Source organism: Ursus arctos, unplaced genomic scaffold (genome assembly GCF_023065955.2).
Source record: "Ursus arctos isolate Adak ecotype North America unplaced genomic scaffold, UrsArc2.0 scaffold_1, whole genome shotgun sequence".
Lineage (NCBI taxonomy): Eukaryota > Metazoa > Chordata > Mammalia > Carnivora > Ursidae > Ursus > Ursus arctos.
Window position 1 is genome coordinate 56,422,942 of NW_026622763.1, and position 17,116 is coordinate 56,440,057.

General features: G+C 38.3%; 1 protein-coding gene across 1 annotated transcript in view; it reads right to left on the reverse strand.

Annotated features, from left to right (window-relative positions):
* PDE11A (phosphodiesterase 11A) overlaps positions 1 to 17,116 on the reverse strand; it is a 358,008-nt gene that overhangs the window by 132,094 nt on the left and 208,798 nt on the right. The window lies entirely within an intron of this gene.

Below are 17,116 nucleotides of genomic sequence, written 5' to 3' on the forward strand. Positions count from 1 at the left end.
GCCTGAGGAGACTGGTCCAAAAAATATTGCTAAGACTGATGTCAAAGATCTTACTGCCTATGTTTTCTTTTAGGAGTTTTATGGCTTCAGGTCTTACATTCAATTCTTTAAAAAATAATTTGAATTTATTTTTGTATATGGTGTAAGATAGTGGTCCAGTTTCACACTTTTGCATGTAGCTGTCCAGTTTTCCCAACACCATTTATTGAAGAGACTATCTTTTCAACAGTGGACTTTAATGTGCACAAAATTTCCAATAACTGTGACACAGATTGTTATCTGTGCAATTGCAATGGAATCTATTATAATGCTGAATGGAACTGCAGCCCACACTAAGGGCTAAGTATTTTATTTTATTTTATTATTATTTTTTAATGATTTTTTATTATATTATGTTAGTCACCATAGAGTACATCCCCGGTTTCCGATGAAAGGCTCGATTATTCATTAGTTGTGTATAACAGCCAGTGCACCATGCAATACGTAAGGGCTAAGTATTTTATACCAGGATGTTTCTACAGGTAGTTATTTTATCAAAGGGGCGTGACGTGGCTCAAGACCACAGTTCCCAAAGGACATGAATACTTGTCCTGTGAAATGCTCTGGAACATAAATAAATAAAAAATTGTGTGTGTGCGCGCGTGCGTGTGTGTGTGTGTGTGTGTGTGTGAACTGTGGCAGACACTGTAGATGGCTGACTCAACTTCCATTTCTGGTCTATTCTCGCTTGCTTTTATTATATAGGAAAGATTATATTGATATGCCCAACTATCTGTGATGTTTTTTGTAAGAGGATTATATTTCTCTGTCCTACCGACAGCCTTGGTATATGACTAGCTCTAGCCAATGCAGTGTGGGCGAAAGTGACGGATACCGTTTTTGAGCAGTCTTTAAGAGCCATCACGCGGTTCTGCCATCTCCTGTTCCCTTCCACCGTGGGATGTGTGTAGCCCCCAGAAGGGCTGCTCTCTCAGCTTGGGTCCCAAAATGAAGAGCACCACCACAGCCAAGCCTCAGCTGATGATATGTCATGTGAGCATGAGATCAATCTTTGCGGCTTATCACTACATTGTAACTTACTGATTCAGAGGCTGAAAAGCCAAAACTCGAATTCACAGGCTCCCTGCAGCTAGGGGTAGTCATGTGGAGTGGGTATGTGATGCTCCTCTGGTCAATGAAATACAAGTGGGAGTGGTGGGGCTGCCTCTTTCCTTTTTCTTCTCTGAAAAACAGCTGTAAGACTTGGGGGTGCAGCAAAATCTGGTAGCTGTGAGGTGACAAATATGAGTGTGAATGACCGCTTGTGATGGACAGAACAGAATGGGAAAGAGAAATGAATCTGGCCTTGGACTGCCCTGCTTCAGACTTTTTGTTATGTAAGACAAATAAACATACATTTGCTTAAGTCAGTATTGGTATGTTACGAGGCATACACACACACACACACACAATTTATACATGTTATATGTTTTATGCTACCAATCCCATTCTTTTTTTTTAAAAAAGATTTTGTTTATTTATTTGAGAGAGAAAGAGAGAGAGAAAGAGATATCATGAAAGAGGGGAGGAATAGAGGGAGAAGCAGACTCCCCGCTGAGCAGGGAGCCTGATGGGGGACTTGATCCCAAGACCCTGGGATCACGACTTGGGCCAAAGGCAGATGCTTAACTGACTGAGCCACTCAGGTGTCCTGCTACCAATCCCATTCTTAATCTACACAAATTTCAAACAAATAAGTTTAGGAAATGCTGACTCCCTCTTCAACTAGCAATCTTAGAGAACTGCATTGCACATTTGGTTCTGGAAAATAGACTAACACATTTTATTTTGTTAAATACAGAATTTCCCTAATCTAGCCACAGAACTCCCTTTTAGGGGATATATTAACCTAGTAACATTCCAACCTAATAATAACCTATTTCCCCAAAGCTTTGAGAAATGCTGATGTGAAGTATGCACCATCCGTGGGACAGTGGAGGGACCACAGTGGGGCAGTGTCACAGGTGGAGAACAAAGCCTCTGGGGTAAGGCTGCCAAGACTCCACTGCTTCCCAGCTATGGGAGTTTGGACAAGTGGCTTAGTTTCTTTGTAAAATGGCATAATATTAACACTAAACAGGCATCTCCCTTAACATCAGTAATCTATTCTTGAAAATCCGGTTCTACCTGAAAACACCCACAGGGAGCCTGTTTTCCATTATTTTTAATTGAAAAAAATTATAATGCATTATAAAACCTACAAGCACTTTCTAAAACTTAATGAAAACACAGTAAAATTAATATGCATGCATGAAACAAAAAATGTTAGATTATAAATCGCTTCAAGTGTTTTCTTTCTGATAATAACCAAAACAGTCTTAACAAAACATTGCTTCATATTCAGCAGTATCTTCTCTCCCATTGTAAGCACTTTGATCACCCGCTTCTTTTCCCATAGTTTTCTCAACACTTTGTCATCTTTGGGAGGGGACTCATTGTCAGATACTATGAAGCAAAAACAAGAGCTATATGTTAGCAGCTTGGTGGTGACACTTCAGGGCGAGTCACCTTTCTCAGCAGCAGCGACAACTGAGATGCACAGCCTCATTGTTAAATTCTGTGCGGTTCTCAACATGTCTACACATGATTTGGACATTCTTTAGACAAAGTCTATCTGGAATGTAAATCAAAATTTTCCCCATACCTCATTTTGTTTAAAAAAATATATAGAGTTTTGGGGACATAAATATATATTTTCCCAATATAAACAAAGGCACAAAAATGTTGTATTGAGGGGGCGCATGTGTGGCTCAGTCGGTTAAGCATCTGCCTTCAGCTCAGGTCATGATCCCAGAGTCCTGGGATCGAGCCTCACATCAGGCTCCCTGTTTGGTGGGGAGCCTGCTTCTCCCTCTCCCTCTTCCCCTGCTTGTGCTCTCTCTCTCTCTGTCAAATAAATAAATAAAATCCTTAAAAAATGTTGTATTGAGAAAGAAATATGTTCTATGAGGTTTGGTTATTAAAAACCAAGACATTTTCTACTGGGGAAATTCTGTGGTGTGGTCTTGTACCTCACACAGTTCTTGGGAAGGTTAAATGGGATAAAACACGTTGAACACTTGGCACACAATCAACTTACAGCTCTTGCATTAATATTCAATTGCATTTCTGTTGTAGAAATATTTGGCAGAGTATTGTGTCATCCTATTATTATCTTCATTGGCTCATAATTATTTATAGGTATTTTCAGTGCAAAAATAACTGAATAGATTTTGTTCTTTTGGTTCAGTTTTACTGTGGTAACTTTATTTTTTTACTATGGTAACTTTAATTTGGATGTCATTTTATTAAAATTTTTTACAACTTACAAGTCTCTTTTTGCAGTTTTGATCTTCAAAATTTATCTTTACTTTAAAAAATAAAATTCCACAAAAATTCAAGCTGAAATTCAAAATCTCTGCCACCAGGTGGTGCTTAGCCAGGCTTTTAGAATTTAAGGCATACCACCCACTTGCCTAGTTTAAATCAAATTTTCCCACGTCCTTTATTATTTAAAAAAAAAAGGAGGTATTAACTCCACTTAATTGAAACTATTTGAATCAGCGAAGCAGACAATTATCACAGATAAAGACTTTCTGTCCACTTCACACCGCTTACCACAGTTGGAGTAATTATCTAAGTTGTTCATCACCTGCCTCCCCCACTAGACTGTAAGCACTCTGAAGGATCAGATCTGGTTTTGGTCCCCAATGGATAGCCTGTCCCTAAGAGTGTGCCTGACACTTAGTTGATACTCAGTAAATATTTGGTGAATCAAGGAATAAAAAATAAAATGATCTTAAAAGAATCTCTCCATTTCCCATATGCTTCATTGCTTATATTATGAGTGGCCTTAATTGCTATCTTTTCCTCAGTGAAATCATAATATGTCTTAGAGCATAAACTGAGCCATGTAGGTAGGGTTGCCAGATTTAGCAAATAAAAATACAGGATAACCAGTAAAATTTGAATTTCAGATCAACAATCACATTTGCGAAATTGGGGATGAACTGATACTAAAAATATTATTTGTTGTTTATCTGAAATTCAACTTTAACTGGGTGTCCTGTGTTTTTACCTAGAAACCCTACTTCTACTCTCTGCAAATTAAAAAGTCTAGAAACAAATATGGAAAATTCTAAGCCACATCCCAAAATATTCATGTTCCTCCCCCACCCTCACCCCACAACGGTGACTTTTTTCCCCTAGTATTCTTTTTGGAAAACCTATCAAATGCCTTGAGTCTGGAATATTTTCAGCAATGCCAAATAACCTCATTAATCTAAGATCTTGCGACAAATCTATGGATGGATGCCATCAAAGGAATTAAACAAAAGTAATTTCTTTTTTTTTTTAAAGATTTTTTAATTTATTTATGTGACAGAGAGACAGCCAGCGAGAGAGGGAACAGAGCAGGGGAGTGGGAGAGGAAGAAGCAGGCTCCCAACGGAGGAGCCCAATGTGGGACTCGATCCGAGAACGCCAGGATCACGCCCTGAGCCGAAGGCAGACGCTTAACAACTGCGCCACCCAGGCGCCCCAACAAAAGTAATTTCTGATTACTTTTAGCATAGCAAATATTCAGAAGAGAATCATATATATATAACCATATGGCACAACTAATAACTAAAGACTAAAGATCAGGCAAATTTCTATAGTTGAGAATAAAACTTAAAGAATTATGTATATATATCTCAATATATATATGTCAATATATATTGACATGGCCTGGAGATTTTTCTTTTTTTAAAAAAAATTGATTATTGAAGTATAATTGACATACAATGCTATATTAGTTTCAGATATACAACATACTGATTCAACAATTCTACACATTACTCAATGCTCACCACAATAAGTATAGTTATCATATGATATTATTACAATATTATTGACTATATTCCTTATACTGTACTTTTCATCTCTGTGACTTATTTTATAACTGGAAGTTTGTACCTGTTAATCCCCTTCACCTATTTTGTCCATTCTCCCAGTCCCTTCCTTCTGGCAACCACCAGTTTGTTCTCAATATTTAAGAAAGTGTTTGGTTTTTTGTTCATTTGTTTGTTTGTTTGTTTTATATTCCACATATAAGTGAAATCATATGGTATTTGTCTTTCTCTGTCTGGCTTCTTTCATTTAGCACAATACCCTCGAGGTCTATCCATATTGTTGCAAATGAAGAATTATATATATTTTTGAAGACTTATTTATTTTAGAGAGAGCGAGTGAGAGCATGAGCAGGGGTGGGGGCAAAGGAAGAGGGAAAGAGAATCTGAAGCAAACTTTGTACTAAGTGCTTAGCCAGAGGTGGGGCTCGATCATAACCCTGAGATCACAACCTGAGCAGAATCCAAGAACTGGTCACTTAACTGACTGGGCCACACAGGCACCCCAAGAATTGTATTTTTTTTTTTAAAGATTTTATTTATTTATTTGACAGAGATAGAGACAGCCAGCGAGAGAGGGAACACAAGCAGGGGGAGTGGGAGAGGAAGAAGCAGGCTCACAGCGGAGGAGCCTGATGTGGGGCTCGATCCCATAACGCCGGAATCACGCCCTGAGCTGAAGGCAGACGCTTAACCGCTGTGCCACCCAGGCGCCCCAGAATTGTATTTTTTTAACTACTATTGTCAGACCTTCTTGGATAAGTGAACACGTCCTCCATGGTTCCAGACTCATTAATTTTATAAGAATTCCATCAACTGTATATTTCATATCAAGAATCTAGGTATCCATTTTTGAGTAATAATACCTTTGGTTGAGTAAAAATGCTTTAATTGAATGTATTGTAATAGTTTTAAGAAAGAAGAAGTTGCAAATCTTAATTATATAAATATTTTCTCTGTGAGGAACATTGTTAGGTTATGAGTTTAGCCATAACATACACACTAGTCAATTTTTTTGTCAGCTAAATAAAATTTGTATAAAGCTTACGTATGAAAGTAAGCAATTGATCCACAGAACACTTGACCAATATTAAACTTTCACAAGAAAATTTCTATCCCAGGTAGCTTTATCTTTTGTGGCTGTATTAAATTAGAAAAATTAAAGTAAAAACTAGTGATTCAGTTTTGTTGTTGAGCTCTAACTTGAGAAATCTTAATAGTTCCAAAAATAAGTCACTACTTGCAAAACCCTACCAACTTCAATTAACTTTTGGGTTGAACTTGCTCCTAGCAAAACAAACAAAAGCAAGAAAAGCAAGATAAAGCAATCATCAGACCCATGAACAACAGTGTAAAGAACTCATGTTTTTGTGTCGGGCTTCTACAGTAGGAAAACACAATTAATTACATTTCAAAAGGAAAACAATGAGCAGAGCTATGAAACAGGCCCGCCGTACCAAGCCGTGCCCTCTGCCACACGCGGTTCAAGACCAGAGCCGATGCTCGCCTTCAATTCTCAGGAACTGCCCCTGAGAAGCTGACGGCAAATCTCTCACATCAATAGTTTTGAATGTTAATTTATTGTAGATCTGGGCACTCATTTGCTCCTAAAATGAGAAATGGACCATTACAGATACTGGCTGAGGGGAGCACAAACGCAAAGAACTACTTAATAGGGAGCAGGAAGACAGCCCTTGCTGAGGCCGCAGACAGGCTGTCTCCGACAGAAAAGGACCGCATAAATATTTACCGAAATGTTTATGGCCCTGGTGGCAAAAGTGGCACTTGGTGGCACTTGGAAGCTAAACTGATATCAGAGTTAAGTTAAGCTGATCCAAAGTAAAGTCCCAAATAATTTATGTTGATGAGCTCCAAAGAAATAAAGAAGTTTCGCTAGCAGCCTTGGGCTTCCAGCCAAGGATGATGACGACCCACAAGGAACAGAAAGCCTATTTACTTGGAATGACCAAACAGAAGTGCCCTCTGAGTAAGAACCATACTCCAGGATTTCTTAACAAGGGGATGACAGGCTTCACAGATACTTCCACTGAATGAATGCGTAGAAACGGAGAGATCATCAGTTTCTACTGTCAAGTATTTGAGAAACTGCTTGCTCTTTCATGGAATGAAATGTTCACAAAGGGACTTCAGAAACCTGCGTCTGCTATGTGACCTGTTACCATGACCTTCAGAATGTATCGGTCATAAAAAATATTTTTTTGAAGGTTTATTTATTTGAGAGAGAGAGAGAGACTGAGAGAGAGAGCAGAGGGAGAGAGAGACAAGCAGACTCCCTGCTGAGTGAGGAGCCCTAGGTGTGTGTGGGGGGGTCCATCCTAGAACCCTATGATCATGACCTGAGCCAAAATCCGGAGTCAGATGCTCAACCGACTGAGCCATCTAGGCGCCCCTGTCATAAAAAAATATTTTAAAAAATCTAAAACAGATTTGATCTTTTTTTAATTTAACGTAGAATGAAGATACCTGCTGGATCTGGGGTAATAAGTAAAATACTCAATTGTCAGCCTAACTTTAAGATCAGCTGCTTTTTAACTACTGCATGCAGGAAAGAAGGGCCACATCTGTAGTTTATATCAACACATATTTATGTGGTGCTTACTATGTGTAAGCCATTGTGACAGACATTTTGGGCTTCCTTTCCCCATCCTGCCAAATAAATTTTACCTGGGACCTCAATTTTATTTGTCTGCTAGTAATCGTATGAACCACTGTGCTGAAAATGGTTGTTGAGGCTTATGGAGGAGCTCAGTGGGAAGGTGTGCTGTGACTGATTACTGATGTCTTCAATAGGCATTGGGCGGGAAGAGCGGTGGCATTTGTGCTACGTACGTGCAATCCCTGAAAACACCAGAATATAAGAAATGAGCCTCTGGATCAAACTCATTCAGTCCAAGGCTCTCTTGATGAAAGAGCTGCAAAGATATATTTTGAGAAAATCATAGATGTCTAAATTTAAATGATTAGGTTTGTACCTAAAACATGGATGTAATTTTGATTTTCAATTTCATTTTGTATTGGGTATAATTTGTACTGACAATAAGCCTATTAGCTCTATAGCCAGCTGCTGGCCCTCTGGAATATAAGAAACAATGACCTTCTTATGTAAGAGGCTAAAAGCTCTCCACTTGACCAGTAGGACTAATTAGCATAGAGTATAAGAAACTGTGATTACAAGAAAGTATCAAGTTCCTACTGGGTCCATTTTAGTGGGTGCTTAAAAGAATCATCTTAGTTTTGAAATAACAAGACTCCTGTTTCATATAGAAACAGAAAGAATATAAAAGCATCTACTAAATTGTGTTCAGTGGGATTTAAGTAGAAGTTTTTCAAAGAGCCTGGTGTTCTGAAACCTACCTTGACAATGATGTCCCCATATTAGTTTACACTTTTAGGTCAGTGTGAGACCTGCTTATCTTGGCTGGATTCTCTATTAATTAATCTTCTTGACAGAACAGACATGCCATTCTTGCATTTGTTTCATTCAAAGGTGTGGAGTCAACATCTCCATTGGTTTGAGAGAGCCCTCAACTTAGGATGAGGTGTATATTCATCTCTTCTTCACCCAAAGCAAAGGCTTAACCTGATTATTCGATGTCATTACCAAATTAAAATGTTAATATTAGTAACAACACTCCAAATTTCAACCTAATCTTGAAAAGCAAGCCTTTATAATATGTTCATAATTATAAATAGTACCCATTAGCTAGGCTATAATGACAACACTGACATTCATTTGGTAGCTACCCAAACTATCTTTCACCTTTGCCTATAAGTTGATAAATATTGGTACAGGTACACTTGCCAGAGGATAACATATTTTGTATTACATAAATCCTGAAACTTAACAGGTACTCTGCAACTACATGCAAATTATTATCTGCAGAGATTAAGGAGGTCACACATCCTTTGTCACTCTTCCCATGAGAGGTGGAGTCTATGTCCTTTCCTCTTGACTCCAGGTAGGGTGTGTGACTGCTTCGCTAATAACATAATATATAGTAGTGATGCTGTACTAGTTGTACTGGGCCCAGGCTTTAAGTGACTGGAAGCTTCTATTGCCCAGCCCATGAAACATTCTCTCTTGTAGCCCTGAACCACTGTGTATAAGGTCTGTTTACCCTGTGAGAAGCTCCAGGCACATGAAGAAGCCTGAAGGATGAAGTCCAAGTGCAAGGAGAGAGAAGCCAAGGAGCACCATGAAGCCACACATGTGAGTGAGTGAAGAAGCCATCTTAAAATAATCCTCCAGCCCCAGGCACCCCAGCTGATACCACGTGGCTCTGAGATGAACCAGCTACTCCAGCCCTTTTGGGATTCCTGATCCATAAGATCATGAGAAAAATGTGTATTTTAAGCCACTCAATTTTAGGATAGTTGGTTAAGGAGCATTAAATAAGCAAAACAACATCAACCTTCAACTGGGACTTGCCACTCTATGTAATCCATGATTTATGTAATGTATTCCAAGTGTCAACTACAGCTAGTCTTTCAAAACTTAGGTAAGATTGACTTGAACCTCTAAAACCATGTAATACTATAGAAATTCAAAGCCTTTTTCAAAGTATCTGCAAATTCTTGACAGGTTTACATTCGTATCTTAGCCTTCAAGTTCCTATGTATTTTTATGCTGTATCCATCCTACAGAAATGTGAGATTCAACTCCCTCTTCAATTTTCATTAAAAGGTCCACTCACATCAAGCATTCATGAGTTCAGCAGATCATGAAGAAGGTTTTCTCTTCTTGATCTTTCCTCCTTCCTTCTCTCTCTCCCTCCTTCTCTCTTCCCCCTTCCTCCTCCTCTCCTTCCTCTCTCTCTTCCCCCCTCTTTTTCTTTCTGAAAAACAAATGATGGGATTACTTCATTTCAAATCAAATGCCAGCCTCACCATTCCCAAAATGTCTCTTGCTTTCTTCCACCAATGCGGCATTTCACTGACCCTTAACCTCATAAGTTTCAGCCTCTCTTCATTTTTCTGGCTAGCCTCCAACGTATTCTTCCCTTTTACCTTTTCTCCTTTCTCCCTCCATTTCAAATGTAAAATAACAAAATTCTCTCCCTTTCTCACACAGAATGTCTTCCACACCCTCTGGTTGCTGGAGGCAGTCAAAGCCTATTCCCTCATATCTCTACTACCCCCAAGAGGGCTTTGTCAAGGATTTTCCCATAAAATGCTGGTACCTATAGTTAGATAATATTTCACCCATGTTGTTATATATCAGAAGTTCTCATACACATCTTAAGTCATTCATTAGCTCAGTGGTTCTCAAACTTTAGTGTCCATCAGCACACAGATGCTGGGCCCTGCCTCCAGAGTTACTGGGTCAGCAGGTCTGCAGTGGGGCCAGAGTGTTTGTATTTCTAACAAGTTCGCAGGTAAGGCTGATGTTGCTGGTCTGGGAACCACACCTCAAGAACCACTGGTCTAAATCTCACCCATGGATTCCAGGTTAAAAATGCCTAGATTAGAGTGGACATGACTGGTTGGATGTTGGAGTGAATAGAGAGGAAAGAGATAAAGTTTGTTTGGATATTCTCCCAAATTCCAGTGTCATCTGAACAGCTTCTTTATTTAAAATGTTTCCTTAGCTTTATTTTACTATTACACTTCCTGTAACTAGATTTCTTTTCATTTCTTAATTCTGTTGAAAATGGAAATACAAAATTTCCAAATACAAAAAGTGAAATTAGTTTCATTTTGGCTTATGAAAGCAATTTGGTCAAGATCCTGTTTAAAATCATGTCATCACATAAGTCCACTCTACGACATTTCTGAGCACAGAAATCAGAATTCATCCCCTGAATTGCCACTAGAATGATCGCATTCTCTCCTTATTTAAAGGAGTCAATAGTAGTACTTGATTTTGCTTATGTGGATTAATTAATTTATGGATTATTTGCAGCAATTCTTAAGGCAGGCCATTTCCTTTCATTTAGTGAAGTTTTGTTTTCTTAATTTGTCATTACTCAGTATAGTAACAGTGGGAAGCAGTATAGCTTGGCAGTTGAGCATAGGGGGCTTTGGAGTCAGACTGCCTGAGCTCATAATGCTGGCTCCACAAGCCCTCTAACTTTAGCCTAATGGTTTACCCTATCTGAGGCTCAGTTTCCTCATCAGTAAAAGGGTGGAGATATCTGCATTTTTCATTCACATTTCATTGGCCAGAGCAAGTTTCGTGGCTCCATTTAACTTCAAGGGGGTGCAAAAGTGTAACCCTACCAGAGGCTCAAAATGGATGGAATCAGAAATATTTGGTCATGAGCTCTAATGAGTATCACAACAGATTAAGCAATCAAATAGCAAGTTGTGTTAGAATTGTGAAATCGGAGTAGATGAGTCCAATGTATGAATTCTAGTATATGAATTTTATGGTGTTCATTCGACTTTCACTTATTTTCTGATTCCCTTTTGAGTTTCAAAGAGTTGTGTTTTGTAGGCAGGATCTCCAAATAAGTGGGATTACAGTATATGCTTATTAAATATTCTTTATATTTAGCATTTATAGTATGTGTAGTATATGCTCATTAAATATTGTTGACTTGACTAAACATATTCTGAGACCTACAGAGAAAATTATTTTAAGTGAAGGATTATGATTGGCTTTTTTTCTGTTGCATAATTTTAACGAATTGCTTAGTTACTAATGTCAATCATTTCAATGTCCTTAGGGTGAAAGAAACACCTTATTTCTTTTGAAAAAGTTGTATGTGGTAATAATTCTTCCAAGTTATAACAGTTTTTAGTAGTCTCTCATTAAAGATCTCAGCTACTAACACTTAAATGAAAAAGGTTTCTTTTGGATTAATTCTTAGTGGATTCAATATGATTCTATATATACACATAATGGACTATAATTTATAACTGCTTCAAAATAAGTGTTCCTTTCCCATAATTGCATTACTCCCCACATTTTGTTTTAATGTGAGGCTGTTTTTCTTAATCATGTAGGTTATTATATGTATTAATGTTTCACAAATGCTTTTCTAATGAACTCCTTGCTTACTTGTTTTTCTTGTTTGTTAATTCCAACAGAGGAGAATGTAACATTTTTCTAGACTAACTGAGCAACTTGGGTTGGTTATTACTGTGTTTAAAACAACTATAATATGTGCCAATGGCTTTTCAAATCTATAATTTACATATCTGGAACTATTAGTAGTCTGATTTCACTTAATGGCATAATTCTAAGTAGCCCATTTTTGAATATTTATATATATATTTATTTTCTATACCTCTTCCCTTATGGGTTTTGCATAATCAACAAGGCTTCTGTGGTTGCTGATTTGGGAGAAAGATACATTGCTTATTTGCAGTGGCTATGCAGGAAGCATGGAGAACTTTATGTCTGATGCAGCATGGTTTTGCTGGGAGCTCCCTCTGGAGTGAAAGGAGTAAGGAGGGCCAGGCCTACTGGGAGCCAATGTCAACCTGACTAGGGTGACTGGTTGCCATGGAGGAAAGGGAAGTCCAAAAGTAAGACTAAAAAGGGCAATTTTTAATCTGTCTGAGCTAAAGTTGGTGGCCATAGAGATCAGATGAGATTTGAGGGAGTAAGTCAGGGAACAGCGTTAACGCAGTTGGGGTGTCTAGATCATGAGCCATTCATTCAACCAAGAAATATCTACTGAGGACTTAATTTGAGCCAAGCACTGTGCACACGGTCCTTGTCTTAATGGAACTTCTGTTTCAGCAGTACTAACCAGGCAAACATATGCATTGAAATAATTGCTACAGAGTCAATTAGCAAAATGCTGAGCAAAAATGGCGGTGGGCCGAGTGTGGGAGGTGGCACAAAAGTTGGTTAGAGACAGACTTGCTGAGATGATAATTAAGGCAAGACCTGGAAAATAAAAAGAAATTAGCCAGTCCAAGGGTGAAGGGAAGATATTTTGGGCAGAAGGCGAAGTTGCTTGTAAGGATAATGTGAGTGAGGCAGGGGTGACCTGAGATGAGGTAGGAGTGCTGGGCAGCGGCCAGGCCATCCAGGGCCTTGTGGGCTTATAAAGGATTTTATTATAGTCAATGGGAAGACACTGAGGGTTTTTAGGCAAGAGACTGACATGATCTGGTTAGATTTCCCATCATTGTCATCTTGGAAGACGCTTCTCAATTATATCCCACCCCAGAGGTGACCACCACTCCAACTTTTGAGGTACTCATTCCCTTGTTATATGATGTAGTTTTGCCTGTTCTTGAACTTACATAAAGGGATCCTCCTTACATGTAGAACATGACCCTGGTTGTTGTGTAGAGGATGGACTGGAGGTGGGCAAGAGTGGATATGGAAGAGAGAATGGTGGCTGGGCTAGCACAGTGGAACCAGATACTGAGATCCGTGGAGGCAATGCATAGGGATCTAGAAAGAAGAGCCCCATTCAGGGAGAAAAGGACCAGAACCATGAAGTACGAAGCCTTTGTCTGTATTGCTTGAGACCCTGGCAGTCCAAGTCCCCTGCCTGGGTCCCACGCTTTGAAGGGCTCCACTGTGGCTCTCTTGGGGAATTCAATAGTATGTAAGTGGACAGTGAGAGAGAGGGCTAAGGCCAGTTACAAAGCCTTGCCAGTTGGTAAACACTGAAGTCCAAGGGAAAGGGGACATCACCCTGAAAACTCAGAGAAAATATACCTCTGATAGCATCCCATGCAAGGGCCATTACCTTTCAGAAATATTATGCTTAGTGTCTTCAATAAGATATAAGAAGCTAGAGCAGAAAACCATATAGGTAAAATAGGTCTGGGTTAAGTTGTAAAAAACAAAGAATGAGATAACAAAGGTCAACTGTCACTTTCTCCTGGACGGAACTGCAATAGCACCTATTTCCAGTTACTCTTTATTAAAGCATCTTGCTTTGTTTTCTTTATGACACATCATCATGAATTTATCTTGCTAACTTATTTGTTTACTTATCTACTGCTTGTCTTTTCCCATAGAATATAAGGTGCATGAGAATAGGAATATTACTTGTTTGCTTACTGCTGAATCCTCAGTACCTAGAATAGTATCCACCACAAAGTACCTCAACAAATACTTATTCAGGGATTGAATACACAGCCAACAACATGCAAATGGGACTGGTTAACATACGGGAAAATTTCAAGGGAGTCCAAATTATAATAGCAGAATTTATATGCTGATTGGAGTTCATAAAGATCTTTTTTTTTTTTTTAATGCAAGAGTTCAGGATTGACAAATCATTGGAAAAGAATAGAGAGGCCAGAAGTGGACTGACACTTCTAGTCATTTGTTCTTCAACAAAGGTGCTAAAATGATCCAATGGAGAAAAAAGAACAGTTTAATAAATAGGATGTATAATAAAATGAACCTCAACTGCCACCATGTACAAAGATTACTGAGATGGATCATAGAGCCAAATGTAAAACCTAAGACCATAAAGCTTTTAGATGAAAACATATTCTTGATTTGTGGGCAGGCAAAGGTTTTTTTATACCACAGAAAGTAATAAACTTAAAACTGAAAGAAATGACAAATTAGACTTCACCAAAATGAAAACAGCTGCTCATCAAAAGACACCATGAAGAAAATGAATAAGCAAGATACAGATTTGGAGAAAACATTTAGAACACATATATTGGACCAAGGATCAGTATCCAGGATATATACAGAAGTCCTACCATCCAGTAATACAAAGGCAAGCAATCCAGTTATAAGTGGGCAGAAATTTGGGAGTTCACAAAAGATATATAAATGGTAAATAAACACATAAAAATGCAGAACTTTATTAGTTGTAATTTTTTATATTTATATTGCTGTATATTGTATATTTAAAATTAAAACCACAATAAAATATCACTACATATTTACGAAAATGGCTAGAATTAAAAACAATGATGGCACCAAATACTGATGAGACTGTGAAACAACTAAAACTTTCATAGTTACTAGATAGGTAAAGTACAATGGTACTTCCCACATTGGAAGAAAAACATATCTGACGTTTTCTTATAAAACTAATATACAGGGTGCCTGGTGGCTCAGTTGGTTAAGTGTCTGACTCTTGGTTTTGGCTCAGGTCATGATCTCATGGGTTGTGAGACTGAGCCCTGTGTTGGGCTCTGTGCTCAGCAGGGGAGTCTGCTTGAGGATTCTCACCCTTTGCCCCTCCCTGCACTCACTCTTTTCTTTTCTTTCTTCCTTTTTCTTTCTTTCTCTCTCTCTCCAAAATAAATAAATAAATCTTAAAAAAATAAAACTAAATATACACTGACCTTTTGATTTAGTAATTCTAGTACTAGAATTTAGCCCAAGAGAAATAAAAGCATATGTTTACAAAAATAATTTTTACAAAAATATTCATACAGCTTCATTCATAGAGCCCAAATTGGAAATAGCCTGTGTATTGATCAATGGGAGAATGGATAAACAAATTGTGGTATAATCCCATAATGAAATACTAATTATCAATTAAAAGGAATAAACTTACATACATACCCAATATGGGTGACTCTCAAATGCATTGCACTGGCTGAAAGAAGCATTAAACAAAAGATTTCATATTGTATAATTTAATTTATGTGAAATTCTAGAATGTGTAAAACTAATCAATGGTAGAAAAATCAGAACAGTGATTATCTCTAGGAGTGGTGGTGGGTGTCTCTGGGAAGAGGCATGGGGGAACACTTTCTGCACTTTATCTCTCTCTTCGTCCTCTGGGACTCCTATGATATGAATGCTATTATGTTTCACTGAGGCACTGAGTACTCTAAGTCTACCTTCGTGGTTCATTACCTTTCTTTCCCTCTTCTTTTCGGCTTCATTATTTTCCATAATTCTACCTTCTATATCACTGATTCATTCCTGTGTTTCGTCCATCCTGATTTTTATGGCCTCCATTTGGGTTTGCATCTCAGTTATAGCATTTTTAATCTTGGCCTGACTAAATTTTAGTTCTTTTATCTCTGTAGTAAGGGATTCTCTGGTGTCTTCTACGCTTTTTCCAAGCCCAGCTAGTATCCTTATAATTGCTGTTTTAAATTCTAGCTCAGACATCTTACTTGTGCTTGTAGTGATTAAATCCCTGGCCATGAGTTCTACCTTGGGTTCTTTCTTTTGGGGTGAATTCCTTTGTCTTGTCATTTTGTCCAGAAAAGAAAAGAATAGAAAAAAGAACAGCAAAACAAACAAAACAAAACAAAAAAACAAAGAAAAAGGGGGGAAATCCCCCAAGAAAAACAGTAACACAAAACAAGAAACCAAACCAAACCAACCAAAACCAAAACCAAAACAAAACACAGATCCTGAGTGGGTTTTGGTCTGCTTGTTAAAAGAATCTAGATCCCCAAATAAAAAATACAATACAATACAATACAATGAAAGTAGACAAAAAAGTAAAAAAATATGAAACTATACATATAAATTTAAAAAAAATTAAAAAATTAAAAAGGGAACTGGAGAATATAAGAAAATAAATGAAAAAATAATAAAAATAAAATAAATAAAGAATAAAAGTAAAAAGGGAGCTCAATCTTATTTCCCCTAGAGCTGAAGCTTAGTGTGAGCTAGATGCCCGCGCTGGTCTTCTGGGGGAGGGGCCCGAGCGCTGATTCTCAGGCTGACTCGGTTCAGTGGAAAGGGGTCTCCAGGGCGAGGGAGTTGGGGCTTAGTGTACAAGGCTCCGGCCTCCACTAGGTGGTGCTGTTTTGCTCCCTGAAGGCTTTCAGGACTGATGGGCAGGATGAAATGGCTGCTCCCCCCTTGCTCTCAAGCCTGGGACCTGAAAGTTCGAGGCCCCTACTCTTCAGTAGCCCTCACAGAAAAGCAATCAATCACCCTATTTGTTTCCCTGGTTTCTGTCTGAACCCTGTGTTCAAAGTAGCAAGTGAAAAGTGGAAGCCCACAGTATCTGTTTAATTGGTCTTTCCTGTACCTTATATCCAAAGAAGTTCAAGAAAGTTGGCATGATTATTCTCTTAGGGCCTTTTAGAAAGCTACAATTATTTGGTCATAATTTATAAACTAGCTCAGTTAAGAGCCAGAAATTTTCATAAAGAACAGTTTCCAAAGTGTTGTCTGTTTTAAGATTTTTTATTTATTTATTTATTTTTAAGATTTTATTTATTTGACAGGGATAGAGACAGCTGGCGAGAGAGGGAACACCAGCAGGGGGAGTGGGAGAGGAAGAAGCAGGCTCCCAGCAGAGGAGCCCGATGTGGGACTCGATCCCAGAACG